Raw genomic sequence first — 25,786 nt, 5'->3', positions numbered from 1 at the left:
GGGAATAAAGGAACCATTTTTGATTCTACAGGATTGATGAAGCACAAAAGACCTTTATTCCACTTACCATCCAAAAAGGGAGAGACCAACCACTGGTGGGAGGCCAAGGAAGATATAGAGAAAGATGTTTTAATAAACTGGTTAAGGTCCAGTCAATTATTTTAGGGAAAGTACTTCCCAAGGTTTAAGAGAGAAATGTGAGAACAGTTTCCAAGAACTGAAGAAAAGATCGGTGACGGCCCCTGTGTTGGAGTTGCCGGATGGAAAAGGAGATTTGGTGATTTACAGTGACGCCTCGTACAAGGGATTAGGGTGTGTGCTTATGCAGCATATCAAGGTAATCGTGTACACGTCCAGACAATTAAAGGAATATGAAATTCGATATCCTATCCATGATCTTGAGTTCGTGGCAATAGTTTTTGCCTCGAGGATTTGGAGGCACTATTTGTATGGAGGGAGGTGCGAGAATTACGTCGACCATAAGAGCCTCAAGTACCACTACGCCATAAATGGGCTACTGTAATGCAAGTGTTACAGGGAGCGTTACATTAGCTCATAAATTTTTGTCCTATTGTAACACCTCACAATTAGTGTTACAATAACTATAAAGTTAGTGTTACACGGGATATACAGTATTGCACGACATATAACACCAGCACCTAGTGTTACATTAGTTACTTTTTTATTTTTAAAACATTTAAGTGAAAATATTATCATAAAACTATTATTAAAATTATATTCTGTTTTATTGATGAATCAAGAATGTAATATATAATATTTTACAAATAATAAAATTTTTAATGCGAAAATATAATAGTCACTTTTTAAATTTTTTATTTAATGAATTAATAATTTAATAATTAAAACTAAAAGCTAAAATATAAAAATTAAAAATCATTCACGATTTTTTAGGTGAAAAATGGGCGGTATTTTCCCCGCCTCAACGAAAAATCCCGTACTTGGTCAATTAGACAAAACACACCCCGTCAGATACACGCACTCTCTCTTGAGCTCTCTCTCTCTCTCTTCTCTTTGAAAACACACTCTCTTTCTCTCTCAAATTCAAGGATGATACAAAGATGAAATTGGAGATTTAGTTTTGAATACACAATTATATTTCTCTAATTTAAAGGTTGTTACTAACTATTCAATTTATTTGATTTTGTAGGGTTTCGAGGAATCCAAATTGGGGTTTTAGTTCTTTTGGACCGATTAATCGGTAAATATTTATATATTTGCCCTGATTTAATATATTTACATACTTGCTCTGCTTAACATATTTACATGTTATGATATTTGAGGCGATTAGGGATTTATAATTCGGCGTTAGGAGTTTGAAATTTTTTATTCAGTTCTATTGGGTGTTAAAGCTTCGCTAAGTTATGTACTAATTTCAGTTGGGTTTTCAGTTTTATGCTCATATTCGTTAACCCCGTTGTGTTTGATGGTCAAGGTTTTCGATATCAAAAATTAGATTTTATTCTTACCACTATGAGCTTTTCATTTATCATTTATTTCTATTTCTTGTTTCCTATTCAACAATGGAATGAACAATTTGAAATGTTTATATCTGTATGATTACTTTATAGAGTGTCGACAAGCTAGGGAAAACCGGAGAGGTTGTGAAAGTAGCTCCGGGACATTCCCGCAACCATTTGATGCCTAAATTGCTTGATGTTCCTAATATCGACAAGTTGCTTATCTCATTAGCGAGCAGCGCAGGGTTTGTTTTTTAAGGCATCTACATTTGTGTGTACAGTTATAGTTCCATTAGTGCGTATGTAGGATTTTAATGCTATTATGTATGGACTATTTCATAAATGACACTTAGATGTCGAGACTTTTAACCAGCTTATAACATCCTCCTGGATTACATTTTTTACATCCACTTGTAAATGAACTGATTCACACTTATATGTAGTTACTAGTCAGTATCATGTAGTTTAAGCTGAAGCCTCACTAAGAACCAAACAAAAGAATTTAACAGACTCTTATGCATGAAAATGGTTAATTTATTTAGTATAGGTTGTTTCCCCAGATCATCATATAAATACTATTATGTCTATCTTCAAAATCTATCATAAATACTTGTAATCAGAGGGATATACATTCAGAAAAGTCTGTCCAGAATTGTTTACTTGGCAGTACTGTGTGCGTGTTACGATAAATTGACCTTGTATAATTCTCCAATTACACTTTTTTAAAAAATTTGCTAAACCTAGGAGCTTCATTTACCGTCCCAATTTGACCAGTTAGACTATGGCAGTATTACATTATGGTTGCTTTCGGAAATACTTTGTTAGTTGTATCTTGTTTTTAGTCTGCATCAACAGACTAGAGGAATATTCTGCTCCAATGATGAAATAATCAACTGATATTAAAAGTGTCTTCTATCCTTAATAAATCAACAGGGTTAGCTAAAGATGTTACTTTTGCATCTTCATTTCTGTTGTTTCTTGGTCAATTGCTATAAAAGCTATACACCGTTAAATGTTGTATCCATTACAAATGGATACAACATTAACAATGCAATATCAGTTGCACAATAGAAAAATTTATCTCTCTTATAGGAAAAAAGGTACTCAATTTACTGCAAAGGCATTGACTAAGTCTCTGATAACTAGTTTGTGCACGTCTTCAACCACATAAACAGTGATGTTACAATGCTGTCAAGGCACATAGTCTTCATTTGACATAATTTTTTGAAACTTATAAATTTATTGGTGCTTATTGCTGAATTCGAGATAATTCTAACTTTATGTTGTCCCGGTAATCTTTTTTAGCTTGATTTGTCGATCATACTTCATTGTTTGATTTGTTGTTTTGTTCGGAGCTTATCTTTACCACTGCTTAGTTTACAAATTATGTTTTTGGTTTGAGCAGTTTAATGGTACGCCTACAAGACCACGACTTTCGATGTTATGCTCCGATAAACAATTATATATATGCTGGTTGATGATCATAACAAGAAAAATTTGTTTTATGGAAGTACTCTGCAGAAAGAAATGCGTGAGAACCCCGCCTGTAGCACTGTTGTAAGTACACATTCTACATAAGTTGATGTCAAGAGAGTAGACCACATCTTATAGAAGGTGTTTATTTTAAAAGAACCGAGAGTTTTTGTCTACTTATCACTTGGACAAATCTTGTGGTTAAGTTTCTTGACATTGAACTGCTATTTAGATTAGCTTTTTTCACATTTCATAATCTCAGGAAGCTGCAAAACGAATTGGTGAAGAGCTTGTCAAGGTTTGTATTGATCTTAACATCAATGAAATATCTTCTTATGACCGTAATGGATTTGTCCATGGTGCAAAGATGGAAGCCTTTGAGATTGCGATTTCGCGTTGTGGATTATTGCCCGAGTAGGTCTATATCTAGTTCTATTCAGTTGTGTTCATATTAAAATGTACACATGTGTAAAACCCAACTATATGGAAAAGTTACATTTGCAGTTTCCAGGAGCTGGAATATTTTTGAATATGTGAACACGAGTTGACATGAATCTATATGTATTCTCTGGATCTTTAATCACATTCATGATTTATTCCCAGTCCAGCACCTTATTAGCAAATTTATGCGTTAAAAATACTAGGAGATTATATTGCTGGGACTGGTTTTACTAACAAACCCTTGTGGACTCTGGTATGGTGGAGTGATTGACTTTACTAGATGGGTAGACATTGCAGTCTATATATGGAGTACTATAGCCAGTTCCTTGTTTATACAACTCTTTATGCTATCCAAGCTGCAGATTCCACCATCTGGATGTATTACTGCAGTTTCAAGGCTTTACAGAAGCTGCATTTTAGTCTTGAGATATGGTGTCAATGCAAAGTAGTTGTGTTAATCTAGAAGGGATATGGAGCATATTCCATGTTTAGTCCATTTGTATATCGTGACCCCAAAATAGCATTAATCTCTACCATGGATTATTAGAAATACATATAAACACCTTTTATATTGTGATCCCAAAATAGGGTTAGCTAAAGATGTTACTTTTGCATCTTCATTTGTATTTCTATTGGGGTGATACTTGACCTCAATAGAAAAATGTTGTGAGGATTAATGCACCTGTTTAGAGAATAAACACCTTTTATTATGTTGTGGACAATTCCAGTTCATTTCTAGTTTAAAGATTATTTAATATCAGTCTGATACATACAATATCATGCATGTAGTGAACCTCAGTCAACAAGTAATGCATTTAGTGAAATTGGTAATACATCAGGTTGGGAACTTGCTCTAGTTACAACACCGAGCAACACCACCAACAGCAACACAACCCAAAATTATAATCTGGTCTGTACTTATTCCCACTATATGTTTGACTTGTTGGTGAGACCAATGTGCAGGCAAGTGATTATATATTTGTTTTCGTTTGCCACTAGATAAACTCCACCTCCATTTCTGATTAAATAATTTGTTGTATTTTCTAAATTCCTTTTAATCATTTGGATTATAAAGGGTGAGGAACAAAATAACCAGGGTTGTTCTGGTTTGAATTCATGGTTTGTTCTTGCAAATTTCGGGTTGTACAGGTCATAAGAAAGAATCTCCTAAAGTAAAAGCATGAGTAAAAGTTTCAGTCATATAAGGATATTGAGCGGAAATTATTGTACATTAACGGGAAGGAGTAAAAGCATGAAAAAGAGCCCCAGCATGAGCCCTAAGAAAAGCATGACCCCTACTAGGAGCAGGAGCATAATAAAGCATGACCCCTACTAGGAGCAGGAGCATAAGCCAAAGTCGAAGTGTTAGTGGAAGCCCTCCGCGTGTCACTCGTAGAAGCAGTAGTTCTAGCAGAAGTCCTATTAGAAGTAAAAGTAGTTGTGATATGTGTTGGGGGTGTGAGTAGTTGATATTGGTATGGAGTTGGCACTGTTATTTAGTAGTATGATTTTGATATTAAGACCATTATGTATGATAACTTTGATGTTTTGTTGCTAATAGGATTGTTCTTTATATTAAGCATATATTTCAAAAAATTTAAAATTAACAGTTACATTTGCCCCTATTATACTAAAATATATGATTATATATAGTATTACGTTGTTAGTGTTACAATAGATAAAATTAATTTGTTACAATAGGTTATACGGGACCCACTTGTGGGTCCCACTTATGCAATCTTGATCAAGCTATTTTATCACTCATTTTGCGTTACATTTGTGCCTTTTAGTGTTACATTAGGTGTCTATTGTAATGTTTTTCTCTTTGTTACAATTGATCAGTGAAGTGTTATATTAGGGTGTCTATTATAATGCTCGTATACGTAACGCCCCTTGGTGTTATAATAGACCTAATGTAACGCTTTTGGGGCCTATTGTAACACCATTTAGGCATTACAATAGCCCACTTATGGCGTAGTGTATATTTTAGTTAGAGCTAATCAAGGATTATGATTTTGAGATTCTTTATCATCCAATGAAGGCCAATGTGGTGGTTGATGCCCTTAGTAGGAAAGAGAGGCTTAAGATGATAATGACTTCGGGAGAGCTGATACGAGATTTTGAGAAGATAGAGAAGTGTGTCATCATCAGAGTGATGGTGAATGATCATGAGATAAAGTTGAGGTTTGAAGGCGTAAGCGATACATATAATTAATCCCTATTAAGTTGGGAGTATTTGATGAAACTTTGAGATAGATCGATGGATTAATAAGGAAACACGGATGGGCTGAGGAGACAGGATAACAAGATATTAGGAAATTTGATGAAGGAAGTGACCTTCAAAAATGTGAAGTGTATGTAAGACCCGTGACTTGATACCCAGAAAGGGAGACGCCAGGTATAAAAGATATCCCAATACTGAGATGACATTTGAGATAAATAACAGAGGTAAATGAGTAATTAGAACTAGAAAGTTCATGTTGGACATGACCAATATCTTCCAGAACATCCCTGCTATCATTACCAAATTAGACAAGAAAAGAAGATAACCATTGTTATCTTTTGGAGGCCCTATGGATTGACCTCAGTTTGAATAAGGATTTCAAAGATTTTAAAGAGTATATATATACTGAATATTTTACGACTTCATCGCGTTAATATATCAAACTTGATTCATTTCTGCTTGACCAAGACTTTCACGAGTACTATGAGAATGCTCATATATTGTTAATTATTGTTGCTGTATATTTTTAGAGTATCGTTCGAAGGGAAGGACTAATATCAATACCAATCTCAAGTCTCCTATTTCTCACAATTCAGAAGTGTGGAGAATAATTTGTGGATGTGTGTAATTAACAACTAATTAATCTAATAAATAAATAAAACTATATAATAACTACGAGAGAAAACAATCCAAGAATCAGGGTTCTTCAAAGGCTATCATGAATGTCTAATTTGTGTTCTTGTTTTGTTAAAAACAATCCTTCTAATATCTATAAAATCCTCTCCCAAGGTAGATTATAGTGCCTACAATTATCCCTTGAATGCCACTCCCATGGTCATATAAAGTACAACTATAAACTGTTAAGAACCAAGGATTTTTAGTCTCACAATTTGCATATCAATCTCCCGATCTAATACTTAAATTGTGTATATCATATCATGTACTAGAATTACAACTCCTCTCCCGATTCAATTAGAATTTAGCTACTCCTCTAATTGTATAAAGCGCTCAATGATAAATTAACAATAACAAGAAAATCACAATATAATCAAACAAACATATTAAGCCGATGAATACTACCCAACTCTTGGATAAAGGAATTAGCTACTCATGATAAGATAAACAAAATAAATATTAAGAACGCAAACCATGAGTTTAAGAATTGATGCACAAAGAATACAACTTTAAAGTTCCTTTGGAATATGGATGAATCCCTTCAATCCTTCTTCTAGTCTCCCTCTCAAGCTGCTTCTCTCCCTTCTCCCAAGTACGGCTATCTATCGTCCTCTCTTCTTAAAACCCTAATACATATGTTTATATATACTTGGATGGGCTTTTAAAGGTCATACTAGGTAACTAAAAGAGAATTCAAAACAAGTTGGGAAAGCTATTTGTTTACAATTTTCGTCAGGTTCAGGCCCTGAACCTTAACCTCGGGTCCTGAATCATGTCCTCAAGGCCTCTTCAGAAGAGCTCAGGCCCTGAACTCCTTATTCTTCAAATCTGCTTCTCTCAGGCCCTGAACTCACAAGCTCAGGCCCTGAGGTAAGTGCATTTTCTCCACTGATTCCTTCAGGCCCTGAGCCTCCCAGCTCAGGTCCTAAACTCCTCTAAATACTTCTTTTATCATATACTCTTCTCTTTTGCACCTTGTTCTTCCATAATTTCCTATAAACATAGAAAATTAAGACTTAACATTCATCCAAGTTAAATAACAACTAGTACTTATTATTTATGACTAAAGCATCAAAAACCAAGGTTAAAAGAAGTATAACATGGCATAAAATATCTATAAATTGATCATGATTCAAATACCCCCAAACTTAACCTTTGCTCGTCCTCGAGTAAAATTATAATTATATACTACTACTAATACGAGTTCCGTAAGGTGATCGCGGTTGCATTTGGCATATGCAAAGAGCCCTTTAAACCCCAAGGTAGCCCTAGTGGACGAGTAAGGTCTCGTGAGGGCCTATAGTGAATGTACCCACAAAATCCATCTAACTCATAAAATATGCAACTACATGAATGCAATTAAATGATCTAAAATGCAAAGATCTCAAGTATAATAGTCAATGCCAAGTCAACAATAACCTTCAGCTCATGCACCAAGTTTAGATATATCAAGCTCACACACAATATCACCATATAGTTAACACAAGTACAAAGTGTGTGTGTGTGTGTGTGTGCTTAGCTTAACAAAATGCTCTCTAATGAACTAAGAACAAAGACACATAAATTTCAACATGACAAGTCATGCGAGTTAATAGCTCCCAAGTTGGTAACTAGAATAGATCTTAAACACTTCGTTATTTAGCACTAGCCATCGTTCAAGTTTAGCAAGGGATTTCCATATCTTTCTTTATGGATATAATACTATTACTATATACACATATGGTTTTTTACTACTCGGTCTAAGGTTAGGTGGCTCCTCAGTGTATGTGAGTTACGACCGCCATAAGACTTCACAAGCTCGGTCTAAGGGTTGAGTGGCTCCTCAGTGTAAGTGAGTTACGACCTCCATCAGACTTTTCCAACCATATTATAAACACATATATTTAATGGTTTATTAACTGTGCAATGGTCGATATTCCTAAAGATTTATGCACCAATACCCATGTAGCGAGTGTTGGGTCAGCAATCCCAAACCATAAAAGGCTTTAGGTTACTAGGCACAAAGTCCCCTCAGACTTAATTACTCGAGCATTAATGAGCTCAACCTAGTCAATCAGACCACTTTTTTTGCGTGTACTTTATTGCTACTATTCATACATCTATATATATTTTTTTTTTTTTTTATAATTTTTTTAAAAGACATTTACACCCCATAACTTCCCCCAAACTTAAGCGTTTACGTACTAAGCTCAAAAGGGAATAGTCAAAATTCTAATCATCAACAAGTGGTTACCCCTCAAGAAACAAGCATATCTATGTCTCAATTCAAGAGCATAATAAGAGGGTGTTAAGAAATAAGCTCTGCACAAGTGACACTACACAAGTAACATCTTTAGCATGTGATCATAGCAAGACTTCGTCAACAACAAGGTACACATAGTATCATCACAGGTCACCAACTTGGACTACTACTAACTTGAGATCATGCTATGATATGCAATACAATGCAACTAACACATATTTAACTATATGGTACAATGCAATCTATATGTATTATCTTACGAGGCTGGAATTATTTTTTAAAATTTTAAAATTTTCCATTTTTTTTATATATAACACTATAACATAATTTGAGCTCACCCCCACACCTAAATGGGTCAATATCCTCAATGATACAACAAATAATAATTCTACAATATAAAAGAATGAAAGAAGTACTCCCTATGCATATGCTTGAAGTGTCGTGATCCATAACAAGATGGATTGAATCTATGCCATTGTAGCGCTTGTTTTGTTGATGTAGTTATGGTGCATGAGCATGCGAACCAACTGCAGGAGCATGTCAATCCAATGCGTGATCATGCTAAACCCTTTATTCTTATTCAAAATCATTCTTAACACCTGAATCACTTCAAAAAAACACATCAAGCAACATGTGGGAGTAAAAAAAATCTAATATTATAACACTGGGTTGCCTCCCAAGAAGCGCTTCTTTAATGTCATTAGCTTTACGTGTACATACAACTAACATTATCAACGTGGTGAAAAAGCAAATAAATGCACATATCTACAAATCGGTTTTAGAATTAGGATGTGCAAATATATCTTAGATCCATAAAAAAATAAAAAAACTTTTTATGATCCACACTTTTTCAAGAGACTTAGAAAAATCAAAGTAGCTAGAAAAGTCGTCAGAATAATCATCATAAATACGACTCATAAACTCCTCCCAAATTGGATCCCTATATTCCAAAAAAAGACTTTCAATTTCATCAATCTTAAATCTCTCCTCAATTTTAATTGGACACTCATCAATTTTTATCTCGTCTACCAATTTATTAAGCTCAACAATATTCTCTAAATTTGGTAGAATTTCAATTACATCCAAATTATCGTTATCACACATGGGACTATCATTAACTAAATCAGTAGACTCATCAGACACAAAATTATCATCAACTGCAAAACAAGAATCATGGATCGTTGGAAAATTGACACAAGGAGGAACTTGAAGACAACCATCATGCATCACAAGTTGAACTTCCTTAATAAATCTATTCCTTTTACCATTCTCCTTGTACCAACCTATTGATTCTACTTCACATGGAATATCACCTTTATTAACAATCTCAAAATTTGAGTCATCAAAGTGTTTAAGAAGTCCCAAAGTAAGTAAAGAAGGATTATAATGACTCAAACTCTCATCAACACCATTGCATACATATGAATCATCATGGTATTGATTATCAAAAGAATATGAAAAATCTGTGCTAGGAGGGTATGGAGCATAATCTGAGTTGTAATAATCGAACGAGTTCACCTGATATGCATTAAAATCCTGAAAAGAATTAAAATCTTGATATCGTTCTTGATTGTTGATGAAGTCTTGAGCGTTATCCCAGCCAAAATTGTTATCCATGTCGTCTCCCAAACTCAAAACTGTACGCTGTCTACCTCAAAGAAACCTGTAGACACACCAAAGAAAAACAAAAAGAAGGACAAAAAATATATACAAAGATAAAATCCAAACTACAAGAAACAACTAACTCAAAATCAATATTGTTGCCTTCCCCGCCAGCGGCGCCAATTTGTTGTTGTGTATTTTTAGAGTATCATTCGCAGGGAAGGACTAATATCAATACCAATCCCAAGTCTTCTATTTCTCACAATTCAGAAGTGTGGAGAACAATTTGTGGATGTGTGTAATTAACAACTAATTAATCTAATAAATAAATAAAACTATATAATAACTACGAGAGAAAACAATCCAAGAATCAGGGTTCTTCAATGGCTATCATGAATGTCTAATTTGTGTTCTTGTTTTGTTAAAAACATCCTTCTAATATTTATAAAATCCTCTCCCAAGGTAGATTATAGTGCCTACAATTATCCCTTGAACTCAGCTCCCATGGTCCTACAAAGTACAATTATAAACTGTTAAAAACCAAGGATTTTTAGTCTCACAATTTGCATATCAATCTCCCGATCTAATACTTAAATTATGTCTATCATATCATGTACTAGAATTACAACTCCTCTCCCGATTCGTTATAACTCCTAAAGATTCAAATAGAATTTAGCTACTCCTCTAATTGTATAACAAGAAAATCACAATATAATCAAACAAACATATTAAGACAATGAATACTACCCAACTCTTGGATAAAGGAATTAGCTACTCATGATAAGATAAACAAAATAAATATTAAGAACACAAACCATGAGTTTAAGAATTGATGCACAAAGAATACAACTTTAAAGTTCCTTTGGAATATGGATGAATCCCTTCAATCCTTCTTCCAATCTCCCTCTCAAGCTGCTTCTCTCCCTTCTCCCAAGTACGGCTATCTATCGTCCTCTCTTCTTAAAACCCTAATACATATGTTTATATATACTTGGATGGGCTTTTAAAGGTCATACAAGGTAACTAAAAGAGAATTCAAAACAAGTTGGGAAAGCTATTTGATTATTATTTTCGTCAGGTTTAGGCCCTGAACCTTAACCTCCGGACCCGAATCATGTCCTCAGGGACTCTTCAGAAGAGCTCAGGCCATGAACTCCTTATTCTTCAAATTTGCTTCTCTCATGCCCTGAACTCACAAGCTCAGGCCCTGAGGTAAGTGCATTTTCTTCACTGATTCCTTCAGGCCCTGAGCCTCCCAGCTCAGGTGCTAAACTCCTTTAAATTCTTCTTTTATCATATACTCTTCTCTTTTGCACCTTGTTCTTCCATAATTTCCTATAAACATAGAAAATTAAGACTTAGCATTCATCCAAGTTAAATAACAACTAGTACTTATTATTTAGGACTAAAGCATCAAAAAACAAGGTTAAAAGAAGTATAACATGGCATAAAATATCTATAAATTGATCATGTATCAATTATTATACATGTTATTTTGGTGGGCTTGTTGCTCACCCATGCTTTATTCTTCCATCACAAAACAACAGCTGGACAAGATGAACATGACCAAGCTCCCAATTCACGAGCGGATAGGAAACGTTCTGCAGTTTCCCGTAGGCATTGATGCCGCTGTAGCTGAGGTAGGAACTCCCAATAGGCTAGTCTTTCAACTTTTGATGTACTAGACTTATGTTTATCTATGAATTGTTATAATGCAAAGAACATGTAAATTTTATTCAGAAACCCTTTTGAGGTGTAATAACTTATAAATTATGGATAATATGACTTGTACTATTTTTTCGATTACATCTCTGAGACTATAGCAGTTGTGGAGTGAGTACTTATAAGTAAAGTGTTATGAATGGAAATAAAGACCGTGACAACCCGAATCCCTGACACCGGATTTAAGGGTGTTATAGAAATGGTATAAGACTTGATTTATCCATAGAAGGATGCAAGTACCTTATAAAGGTGGAATTAAGGATAAAACGTTGATAACTTGAGATGAATCACGGAGGAATGCATAAAGGTTGGCATTTCACCCTTAATAGAAAATAATGAGTTTGACGGTATGAATTGAAGGACTAAGGTAACAACGACCTTTAAATATCAGTGGGGAAAGTTTTCTGAACTATATAGACAATGGTTCTAGTATTAGGAAATGGTATCTTGATATGCCCTGTGTATAGGGAGTACAGGATGAATGATTTAAGGATAACCCTAGAAGTTATATGAGGAGAAAGGTAATATTCAAAGTTCTCAAGAATAGAAATTTTGATAAAGGAAATATGACGTAATTTTAATAATGCCAGGTGGGGCACGTGTTAGACCATAAGAAAGTATAGATCGACCCAATAAAAGTCGAGGTTTGTAAAAATAAGGACCCAAGATAAGAGACGTCCTAATTATGATCGAGAGTCAGCCGTGATGATGTTCACAATTAAGGACTAAGGCAATAACTTATGGTAAAATGGTGATATTTTTTTATCACTGGAACTAAAGAAGAGCATTTTAACATAAGTATTGATTGGAAATGAGGTAGAAATTTTAGTTAAAGATGGTTCAAAAGACATTGATTATAAGGAACTATTACTATCAGGAAAGGCCAATGAGGTGGCCGATATTTTAGTATAAGAGAGCAATTATAGGCGCTCGACCCAGAGGGATACAATAATGTTGGTTAAAGCCGTGAAGGTTATATTATGGTGTGAAAGATTGACATTCCTTCTGATGAACGTTCAATACTCAAACATAATAGTAGGTTGGTGGGGATTTATTTCATGTTAATCACCGTAAGCGGGCTACCTATCTTAGAAGGTCCTACCTTAAGATTGAGTACCACTAATCGGGTCGTGGTGATGTATAAGTTATCATTGATAGACTAACAAAGTCGATTATCTACCTATTAAATATTTATTCCTTCTTATCGACAAAGGGTCGTATTACTATACGAGGAAGGTTTTGGTGCAACCGTAGAATTCCAGTAATGATGATGTCTACAATGAAATCCCAGATTTGATTTTCGATGTCGAGGGAGTTTCAAAGGTGATTGCTTATAAGCTCTTGCAAGAGCATGGGTCCATAGAATGATGGATAGGATAACAAATATATTCAGGCACGTGAAATGCGATGCAATAATACTTGATATTGATATATATATATATATACATTTATATGTGTTTCGTTCTCTGGTGATAAACCTCTATAGTTCAGAGGTAGATTCCAAGCCACATATTTTATGACCATATATTTTGATATATTCTCTTAAATTCATTCTTTTTCTCTCCTTTTAATTTCTTGTAAACTGAGAAGAACAACCCTTCCAGAAGGGGAGGTATTGTTGAATGGCTATATATCTGTCTGATAGAAGCCTAGTAGGATACCATATATTGTTAAATTTCTTGTCAAGTACTAAAGGTTGGCGCCCTTCTGTACTAACTATGTAATAGAACAAGTGTTCATGATCATAGTGATCTCTCAATAAATTCTTTTACTTCTATACGATTGATCAAACTTTCGAAGATAAAAGTATCTAGAAAATGAGTAGTATGAGTACGGTGGTATTCAGAATAGAAACGCGTTTGCGATACTAAGGCTGACTCATTTATTAAAAGGTTATAGAATGCTAACGAGCAAAAGTATAATCAGTATGGTATTAGGTACGGAATATAGTAACGATTATGAACTGGAAAAGAGTGGGTATTGAGAAGCAAAAGCTATAGCACTAGAAGCTATGATGAGAATCTGTATGATAGACTTGAAAGGAATTTTGAATGATCACTTAACATGTGATAATATATCTTGTGTCAGTATCATGATGATGCCTTATGAGACCCTTTAGGGAAGACAATGCCGATCTCCCTTACATTGGGATGAAGTTGGAGAGAGCAAGATGCTCAGGCCCGAAGTGGTCCAAAGAACCAAGGATATAGTGGATTTAATTAAAGGACGGCTGGTTGCAGCCCAAGATCGACAGAAGAAGTATGTCGGTTTGGCCCAAAAGGGGCAAGGAATATGAATTAGGGAACCTAGTATTGTTAAAGGTATCCCCTTGGAAAGGATTGATGAGGTTCGAAAAGAAAGGAAAGCTAACCCACGATTTATTGAACCCTTGGAGATATTAAGACGTATTGGGAAGTTAGAATATGAGCTAGCCCTACCCCTGAACCTGTAACAAGTTCATAATGTATTCCACGTATCAATATTAAGGAAGTATAATCCGTATGCCAGACACATAGTGGAATACGAGCACATAGACAGGCAACCAGACTTGACCTATATGGAACAACTAGTGAGAATCATGGATCAAAAGGAACAAGTGCTTAGGAACAGGGTTATCAAACTAGTAAGAATTTTTTGGTGGAACCACAATTTTGAAAATTGACTTGGGAACTAGAAAGTACAAGGCTAGAAAGGTATCCCCAATTGTTTTCTATCTGATTCCGGGATAGAATCCTTTTAAGAAGGGGAGACTTTATAACCCCAATATTTAGAAATTTTTGAAATCCTGATGAATAGTAACTTTATGCTGATTGTGCTGATTAAGGAAAAATATCATACCATACTATATAGGAGTACTATTATTGAAATTCTGAGATCGTATTAGTATTTCATAAAGTAAATGAGTGTATATAAAGGTCGTCAGAATTCGAATTCAGACACTTTGATTTTTATCGGAAAATCCACCAGATACGGAAAGAATTATGTATAAGGTAACATGATTAAAAGTATTTCAATTAAAAGATTATAAGAGAGGATCATTAAAGGAATTTAAAATATTAAGAAAGGTTAGGGAATCCCAAGTAATAAGATCCCGTATATGTTCCCTCAAACGAACAACGAGAACGAGAGTTAAGCAAACCGTAAAATAAATAAGCAACTGAGGATCAAGCTTATGCAAATAATTAAGTGTTAATCAAGGAGGATAGTGGAATGTGATGTCATCACACCAGAAGGCTTTGACAAGTGGACACAAAGTGACACAATCAAGATGGCATAAGCATGATTAATAGATATTTTACAAGAATGATTTATAGCCATGCATTTAAACCTTGGTTAATGTTAACTAGGATAACAAAACCACCACACAAACACCAAGGCAATCAAAGAAGAATTTTCATTTCTTCATTTCTTCATGAAGCTCTAGGCCTTTTCTTAAAACCAAAGGAAAGAAATTACCAAGTCCAAGCTACATTCCTTGGTAATTAGTAAGGTAATTATGTAAGCTTCTTCGTGATTAGTTATTCATATCCTATGAATCTAAGCTTCCAATTCCTTACCATTATTTTCTATAAAACCATTGAAGAAGATGATGAATAGTACTTTCTAGAAATTAACTTTGTGTTCTTGATTTCTTTGGAAAGATCAAGCTAGTATGAGGTTAGATCAAGGCTCCCTAACGCTTCCTAGCAACTTATTACCCACCAAGGAAGGAATAATCTTCAAACCCTAGCTTTTGCTATTAGTATTAGTCAGTTTTGGTGGTTGGATTTGTAAATAGAAGCATGATCCATGTTTGTTAGTAGTTTAGGGTTGATTTGTAATGGTTCGGTTAATGAATCTTGATTATAGTTAATGGGTGTTTATTGTTGTTGATTGAGTTGAAAATTTTTGAGAATGTTGACTGGTATAGTATTGTTTAGATGAGGTTTTGATGTGTTGGTGATTGTGGGTTATTTGGTGAGGTTTTGGTGTAGTAAGAAACTTGGAAAGCTTGTAAACATAGCCGTCGTAACGTCCATTTTCTTTTAGACTGTTATGCACTAATTTCGGACCAGAAAACTCACTGACCAAACTGTAAATTAGAAATGTTTAGCTAGATTGTGTCATATGATTCGTTTTGGTAGGTGGTTCTCTTAGATCCGATTTACAGTTTTGGAGAAACGACCGTTTTAAGTAACGGCGTTTCGCAAATAAACCCTTACCCCTCACATAATTTTGAGACATTTTTAAGGACCTTAAAAGACTAATTGGATTACGAAACAATTCTGTAAGGTTTTTTAGTCAGTTGGTAGAGTACTCGCGAAAGAATCGCCTTAAAACGTTTAACGGTTAATTTTATAAAAATGGTGGAGCTGACTTTACTCGAGCGACTAATATAAATTATTAAGCGCAAAACCGAACGTTAGGGTCTTAATGGATAAAGTCTACTTTCTTAAGTGACTGTGGTTTAATTCTGGCTTATGTTGTTGTTCATACGTTACCGAACTCACTCTAAGATAAAGTCTACCCCGGAACACTCAGGCAAGTTTTCTACCTGTATGGTCGTTGCTGTGATGTATATATATGCATCATCTTGTGATAAGTGGATGATTGTTATTAGCAAATCTTGTGATATATTAAAGCATGTTGATATATATATATATATACATATATATGCATGCCTGTTTCAGAATCTTGATATCCCATTGTCGACTCAATTGCTTATAAACTAATTGCTTATAAACTGCATAATACATATGCTAGAGATAGGCATTATTTGCGTATACCTTTAGTATAGGGGACCCAAAGTTAACAATTTTCTAAACCGGGAGTCGATGTTCCCGAGTATATTATATGTATAAATATAGTTTTCTATAACTATTAATCGAATAAGGTATATTCGATAGTTTTGAATAATAATCAAACTTTACTTCCGATTATTCAAATAAAGATCTTAATTTCGTATAAGTATATCTTTTGTTATTTATTATTCATTTCAAGTATTAGTTTCAAAACATCTACTTCATTTATTTTTATAAGAACTATATTTGAAAATATTATTTAAATAACAATATTCAGATATTTTCTAGTATATCGGAACTGATTTATATTATTAAATCATTCTTACTCCATACATTTTCAAAAATGTTTTCGAGTCTTCAAATTAATTTTAAAAGTTAGAGCAGATCCCAACATTTGGGAAGTAAGTCCATCTAAATGAGTCGGCATAAGCGACAGGCCGGGATACGGTTTATCATGGTATAAGAGGCTGGGTGACGATCCATCAACGCGTGATTGGCCGGTAACGGTCTAGTGCAAGGTCCTAATGCGGCCAGGGTGACGACCGGCGAGGAATTAATCCATCTACTATTATAAAAAGTGACTTAATTGGTATCTTTTCCTGACCAGTAAGATATCGGGTTTATGCCAAAGTTTTCTTCTTTCCAAATTATTGGGAAATATAACTCTGTTTATACTTTTCATACCAGAAATTTTCAAGGAGTGTATGAAAGAGACATATATATACATTCAGATATATATGGACATAATGAAGTATCTCGTAACTAAAGTTCTTTTAAATGATATTTTAAAGATTGATTCTATTCAAGTCTTATCTTGTAGTCTCATCTTTGTGATGAACTTTTGAAACTGCTTATACCTTGAAAGGGGGTAGTTCAAGTAGTATTCGGAAAAGATATAAGTGTATTGGAGTATCTTGTAACTTCATCTTTTCAACTATATCTAGTAAATGAGTATCTTATGCATGACAAAGATTTTTAGAAAAACGTTGAGACAATGTTAGATATATGAGATCACCCTGCAATGATATTGTATACAGTTATAAACTGGAACTCTGTGTATACTATGCATGGCAGAGGATTTTAAATATTTTGAAGAGTATATATATATACTGAATATTTTGCAACTTCGTCACGTTAAGATATCAAACTTGGTTCATTTCCGCTTGACCAAGACTTTCATGAGTACTATGAGAATGCTCATATATTGTTAATTATTATACATGTTATTTTGGTGGGCTTGTTGCTCACCCTTGATTTATTCTTCCATCACACAACAACAGTTAGACAAGATGAACAGGATCAAACTCCCAATTTACAAGCAGATGGCAAACTTTCCGCAGTTTCCTGTAGGCGTTGATGCCACTGTAGCTGAGGTAGGAACTACCAATAGGCTAGGCTTTCAACTTTTGATGTACCAGACTTATGTATATCTATGAATTTTTATAATGGCAAAGAACATGTAAATTTTTTTCAGAAACCCTTTTGAGGTGTAATAACTTATAAGTTGTGGATAATATGACTTGGACTATTTTTCGAATTTCATATATGAGACTATAACGTGTTGTGAAGTGAGTATTATTGTGGGGTCATAGTGTGTTGTTGTGTTATGAATAAAAGTAAAGTGTTATCAATGGAAATAAAGACTGTGACAACCCGAATCCCCGACCCCGTATTTGGGGGTGTTACACCCTCCTTCCCCTGACCTTCTTCTCCACCTCACTACCCCACCAGCAACAATTGTTGTCGTCGGTGGTGGCCGCTGTCCGGTCGTCGGCCGACAACTTTTCGGTGAACTCTAATCTCGATTTTTCTTCCCGATTCTTACTCCCCATGGCCCGATCTATAACTTTGTTACGGTAGATTTTGCAACAACCAACCGGAATTCTATTTCCGGGAAAAAAACTCGATTTGCCATTTCTCTCTCTCTCTCTTTCTCTCTCCATCTCTATCTCTCTCTCTCGACCCCGTTTTTCCCCTAACCTCCCCGCGATTCCAACATCGCCACCACAACCATTGGTGGTGGCTTCATATTTCAATGAAACACATATACCCACTCATTTACAGTCCAAACAACAACAATCAACACTCTCTGTCTTCCTCGATCTACAACAACCCCAATGCGACCACCACATCGGTGGTGGCTACTCCGATGAATGTGAAACACACAGACCGCACACACAACACACACCCGAACCCCCTCCCTTTTCCTCCGTTTCCCGATGACCCAACACCACCACCACCGCTGCCGCGGTGGTTCTACGCAATCCCGACCACAAACCGAAAATGTAATAATCACAGTACTTCCCCTTATTGCAACAACCAAAATCTCTTAATTTAATTCACAAAACAACTCCACCACAAAATTCTCCAATGTATAAATGGACCCTATTTTTATAAATGGGTCAACCCATAAGATACTACGTCACCTAAAATCCCAAAAATCTCAATTAAAGTTAATTGTTCTACTTTAGTCTCCTTCCAAAATAATTCAACTAGTATTTAATAACTCTACTAATATATTACGAACCATCCTCAATTCATAAAACACATAACATCATTTATTGTCAATCAATACTCTAATCCCTTATTGTACGCAAATAATAATAAAAAAAATCACAACATAATAAATCATTAATGGGTTACCAAAAATAGAGTATTAGTAATTTTTAACATATTTAGAGGCTTTTAATGAAGAGGATATTGTGGAAAGATTTAGCTGCGGATGTGGTTAGCTCCTCCTAACTCTTTAATACCCAAATCTTCCTTTCTTGATCTCCTTCAAACCCAAAAATGGTGACCCTTAATTTAGTAATTTAGTTTGTGGGAAATTTTTGGGGAGAATTCTAGGGATTTAGAGTAAAGTAATGATCCTCATAACTAATACATTTTATTTATAAGTTATTTAACTAAGATCAGTCCAACCCAAGTAGTAACTAAAGTTCACTCCACCTACTTCTATATTAATCTAGACTGGTGCTATTTCTTAGAATTATATGAATACCCAGATATTTTAATTATCATTCCCAAAATTATTATAGTTCACTTTTAGGAAAATTAGTAACACTAATTCGAAATACTCGACAAACACATGATATACAAGAAAAAAAATTCTTTACTAATTATGCAAGTAGAGTAATATAATAATAATTATTATTATATCTTCAAAAATAATAATAAAATTATCGCTTTCATTAAATTTCAAATTATCTAAGGTAATCCTCAATATCCAAAAATATAACTAATTTCTATGATTTGAAAAAATTTTAAATGATATGGGTAATATAATTTATAATAAAATAAACACACATTAAGAATCCTAACAATTTCTAATTATTTTTAACATTTCATACTTAGTATTCTCGTAAATCGATTGGAATCTAAAATAAACATGCCACAGTATAATCGAAATTTAATGATTCAGGAAAGAAGTAGAGAATAATAATCTTAAGCCTATTTATTTGGTTGTAATAATAAAATATAATAGGGTGACATAAATAATTTACTAAAATTCACAGGCGTTACAATTTGCGAGTTAGGACTGATAATATGAAAGTTATATTTGCTAGTTTGTGTATTTCAAGTATTTGATTCCATCAAAAATTATATACATATGGTATAGTTTTATCAAAAATAATTCTATCAAAAAATTATTTGTTTCAAAATAAAGTATGTATACCTAGATAATTTAATTGAAGTGTGCGAAAAATATCACTTAAAGAAGCTTATATTAATTGATTATTCAGACTTCTGAGTTAAGTTATGTCATGCCACGTTTACCGTTTTTCTTCAAACTTCGATGATTCTGGTGATGAAAAATATTTTGGTCGCATGTGATTTCTAAATTAAAGATAAGTTAACGTGCATTCTAATTTGTGTAGGTCTGATATCTATGGGTGGAAGTGATTGAAACTTGTTGTATACGGAATCGACGATGACTCAGTACAACTTCGACGTTCTTGTGTAAAAATATCAGTACTTGTCATATTCATTGAGTGAGTGTTAGTTTTCTAACACTCTATTTTTGAAAGACCATTTATGGATCGAAAAGTGGATCATGGGCACCCATTTGTAGGATTATATTTATCTTTCGTATCCATAATAATTTGTGAGAAATATAGTGGGTTGCGGGAATTCGAATACGAGTCTTCTTCCAGACTTAGCTCTAATACTATGTCAAAGAATAATTCGCTCTAAAATCTCAAAAATAGTATAAAAAGTAAGTTTGCACCTATTATATATATTAAATCTAAGGTGCAATATCCATGATTATATAAGTTCAACATTTAAGTATCCTATTTTGAAAATTTTACTTTTTGTTAACATATATATATATATATATTTGATATAATATCTTTAAAGGAAATTATATTTATCTTACTCTTCTTATTAATCCAGTTAGTTTTTATGGCCTGTTTGGCACGCTACTTATAAGCCACTTATGGCTTATAAGCCCTTAACAGCTTATCGACGAGTGTTTGTCGACCCAACTTATAAGCTGAATTTATAACTTATAAGCTGATAAGTTGAAAGTTGGCAGTGACGTACTTTTTTCCAACTTATTTTCATTTTTTCACTTTTTTCTAAAGTTTTGATTTTAAAATATAAATTTTTAAATATTTTCTAATTTAAGATTCATGAACTAAGATAATTATATTTAATAATTATTTGTTTTAATTCATTTAAGTAAAAAAAATTCTGACTTATAAGTAAATTTATCCAAACACTTATAGAACTTATAAGTATTTATCAACTTATCACTTATTTCGCACTTAATCATTTTAAGTCATAAGTTACTTGTTTTAAGATTTCCCAAATGGGCACAATATACTGATAACTTAGATATAATATAGTCTTATAACTCAGTTACATATTTTATGTAATCACTAATCGACGTGGATTCCAAATTTCTTATTCAAAGTGTTGGAATATTTTTCTACTATATATTTTTTTTGTACATATATATAGTAACTTATTCTAGTTTGACTAACCAAGTTAAAAAATTTAATATAAAATATTATAATATATCAAATTAAAACATGTTACGTACTTCATTTATTTTGTCGAAACCTTAAAAGAATAAGTAGTTTATAAAATTTTAAGAGTAAAATTTTGATAAAGATCATGAAAATATGTGCATGTATATGAAACTACAAACAAATCATTACACCGGTTATGCCAAATTGGCTTGAAACTAGGGCCACGAACAACCAAACAAGGCAGGGCTAAATTTTTCTCCTGAAAAGGAAAGGGCACGCCCTCCAAGAAAATACACATCGGGGGCGCTCTAAACGTTATGGCGTGCCATTTTATAAAGGTTAGGAAAACTTAAGGGGCTGATGATCAGGTAGCACCATGTTTGAAGAAACTGTCCAAGTCAAAATTAGGATTTCTGGGAATTTGGAGTTGTCATGGCAATCAGGTAGCGCCATGTTAAAGGAATGGAATACATAGACATCCATTATTAGGCATCAATATGACTTGGATTAACTTTCACTGGATAAATTCTATGGGATACTGAAAATCCATAATTTGGAGATTCAGCAAAGGAAGAACAAAAAAGGACAAAAGATGTAGTATGTCGCACATAATGCTGAAACTCACAAGTTCAAGGAAAGGGTTGGTGAAAATTCAAGAAGAAGAAACATTTTTGAGATGTCAAATACTAATGAGTCATCAGATCCTGACACTTTACTAATGAGGATTCTGAGATAGAGCTGGATGATCCTCAAGTAATTCAGATGGCTGCAATGCTGGTAAAAGGGCTTTAGAAGGATGAGGTTTAGAAAGCCACAAAGAAAAGGTGGCTTTAATAAAAAGTACTCTAGTGATGGAAAAGGAAAGTTCAGGAAGAATGAAGGTTAGTATTCTAAGGGAAGAAAGTTTGACAAGGCCAAGGTGACATGCTAAAACTGCAATGAAAAAGGACATCTTGCAACTGAATGTCCAAAGTCAACCGGGAAGACATTTATTACCTCAAGCTCAAACAAAGACTGTATGGACTTCTTTAGGAACAGACAGTGATGATGAATGTTATGCTCTAATGGAAAATCATGGAGAGGGTGTGTCTTTTGCTGGTAAGGTACAAATGACTATTTTTCCCACAGATACTGATAATATGTCTGAGTTAAAAAGATTTTTGAAATCCTTGCATGTTAACTTCAAAAATTAATCTCTTCAAAATGATGGTCTAGTCCTTGAGAATAGAGAGCTTAAAATGAGAAATGATCATCTAGAAAAATAGTTAATTTGTATGCATGAAAATGAAGCTGCATGTAAAAGGGCTAACCATAATAAATCTCAGATGCACATTAAATATGCCATGCTAGAGGAAGTTCTAGAAAAAGAGAGAGAAATGTTTAAAACTTGGATGACTTCAGGAAGAATGGTTTATAACTTTATTAATGATAAAACTGGAAAGATTGTCTAGGTTATAATAAATACACTGATAAAAACATTAATAAAGTTATCACCAATACAACCCCAGTTAAATTTGTCAATACTGATGAAAATGGAGTCAAGTCAGTCTATGAAACATGCCCAACCTCTAAAAATCATGGTAAATGTTGGATATATTTGAGATGTCATGTCTAATATGTTTCATGTTTAGTTTTCAGATCTTAACAAATAGGAAATATCAGTTCTTACTGGAATCAGTACTTACTGGAAGTCAAGACTTAATGTCATATCAGGACTTAAGGTCATATCAGAACTTAAGTACGGGAGGACTTACGGTTAAGGAAGGAAGTTGATTAACAGTAGAAGATCGAGACTAATACAGAAGAAGATATGCAAGGAAAGAGTTAGAGGACTAGAAAAATTATATAAGATATCTGATTGATATATTTTAGGAGATAGAATTATATTCCATATAAATTAGAAGTTATCTTGTAATTGTGTACTATATAAACACAGACATAGGTTTACACTATACGTGTTATCATTATCGAGAAGATCATACATTGTAACCTAGCAGCTCTCGTGATATTTGTTCATCACTGTGAGAGAACAGTTCCATTATAACAGAGTTTATTATATCGAATACATCTGTTTTATGTTACTTGTGTTCTAAATCGATTTGATTGTATTATACACTGTATTCAACCCCCTTCTACAGTGTTGTGTGACCTAACAAGTGGTATCAGAGTCTATCTTTTAACACATATATAGTAAAGATCCAAAACAATCATGTCTGAAGAAGCAGAAAATCCAACCAAGCCCGCCAAAACTGAAGAAACTCTAAAGACTCAAACCCACAATCGATATAAGACTATAAGGGTTCCCATGCTGAGACCTTCTGAGTATCCCATATGGAAAATGAAGATGGCTATGTTTCTGGAAGTGTTATTCCTAGTGGACTAACAATGAGATTTACAGAAGGGGGGTTGAATGTAAATCTCAAAACTTTTTCAAGTTTTGAGCAGTTTATGAAAGTTGTGTGTTCAAGAAGAACAAGTGTGTGAATTGCTTTAAGCTAATACAGACAGATATATATTCAAGCACAAATGTAAAGAACACAACAGACCTTAAAAACTTTTCTGGTGGATTTGTTGTTCCACCAGAGATGGTATTTTAGAAAATCTGTGATTAAACAATGTTGATCACAGCTGCATCCTAGTACAAACTAGATGAATTTTCTCTCAATATTTTTCTAAACAGCTCTGGAAAATCTCACATCTAATTACTAGCTTCTACTTGGTTTATATATTACCAAGTGTACAAGTGAAGAACAATATAAAATACAGTAATAAAATAAGATCTTCACTTGCTTCTTTTCCTGTTCACTCCAGTACTTTGTTGACTATTGCATCTTTGTACTAGAGAAGAACGGCTGCTTTTTCTGTTGTTCCTGAAATTCGGCTACCACATCTCAGTTGTCTCTATCAACCCATGTGCCTCTGTTTGTAGGTACAACTACCCCTTATCAACGGCTAATCATCAGAACATCTGTTGAAGCTTTCATCCGTTGATGCACTCATCCGTTGAAGGATGTTATCCGTTGAAGCTTTCATCCGTTGATGCACTCATCCGTTGAAGGATGTTATCCGTTGATGACTTTATCCGTTGAAGCTTTAGAGACATCCGTTGAAGCTTAGCTTCTCATCCGTTGAAGGTCTTTAAGTCATCCGTTGATACCACTTCACTTATACAAAATTACAAGGCATGAAGTATTTACAATTGGCCTTCCTATCTGCATATCATCTAGTAGTCAACATGACTCATAGTTTCTCTCAACTTCCAAGAATTACATTTTAAATACAGAGACTGAAATATGCTACAACACTAGACTTATTTCTAAGTAAAGCTACACCATCAACGGATAGCCAAAGTGGTCTTATCCGTTGAGGCTACAGACACTAAATTTCTACTTAAGTATTTTGTTAAACATATCATCAAACTAATGCACATACATTCCTAACAATCTCCCCCTATTTATGTCTATAAGAATTGTAGGCATAAATTCAGGGTTAACTTGATGATAACAAAACACTTAACAGATATATGAATTGAAACTAAGTAGAAATTTAAAAATGCTGCAAAAGTGTATGTACTAGGAGATAATTGAAGATTTACAGTGTTTCCAAGGACACTCCTTTAGTCTGAGCAAATCATCTTTTTCTTCTTTGTTCCCTGGTTTTCTTTCCTAGCCTTTTGTCATTTTCCTCAATTTGGAGTTGGAGTTGTCTGAAGAATTCAGCTTCATCTTCAACACTGACATCCAACTTAGATTGCATTTCTTTGAGAGTTTCATTGCTGGCAATCTTGAGTTGGTCTTCAAGTCTGAAAAATCTTCTGACTCCTTTATCATCTCTAAATTCCATCAACCAATGAGGTGATTTGAGAATTTTCATTTCCCTTTCTTGAATGAGTAAAGTCCTGGGTAAAGCATTGGGCTCCCTCCAAGTTTTCCTTATATTGGCTATCTTGTTGAGAATTTCAGTCTTGGCAGTTCTGGTAAAGCCAGAATCCTTTTGTATAGCTGAATAGACTCTAATCAAGGTAGAGTAGCCTTCATCCAGAATCCTGTGGAGAGGCCATGTTCTTTCCCCAGCTCCTTTATATCTGAACACTAATCTCTCTGGTAACTGTCTGTAGGCAGCTATTCCCCTTACATCCTCCAGCTCATCCAGATAGAGTTCAATGTCTGAAA

The 25,786-nt window shown here is 34.0% G+C and overlaps 1 long non-coding RNA gene across 1 annotated transcript; it reads left to right on the top strand.

Moving 5' to 3' along the window:
* The first annotated feature begins 954 nt into the window (after positions 1-954).
* On the top strand, positions 955-3,553 carry LOC141724705 (uncharacterized). Its single transcript, XR_012576863.1, has 3 exons — positions 955-1,219; positions 2,884-3,035; positions 3,214-3,553. It is a non-coding gene; the product is annotated as an uncharacterized LOC141724705 (long non-coding RNA).
* Positions 3,554-25,786: the final 22,233 nt, after the last annotated feature.

Source organism: Apium graveolens, chromosome 5 (genome assembly GCF_009905375.1).
Source record: "Apium graveolens cultivar Ventura chromosome 5, ASM990537v1, whole genome shotgun sequence".
NCBI lineage: Eukaryota > Viridiplantae > Streptophyta > Magnoliopsida > Apiales > Apiaceae > Apium > Apium graveolens.
Note: the sequence above shows the minus strand (reverse complement) of the source record. Positions and strands in the feature narration are given on the sequence as shown.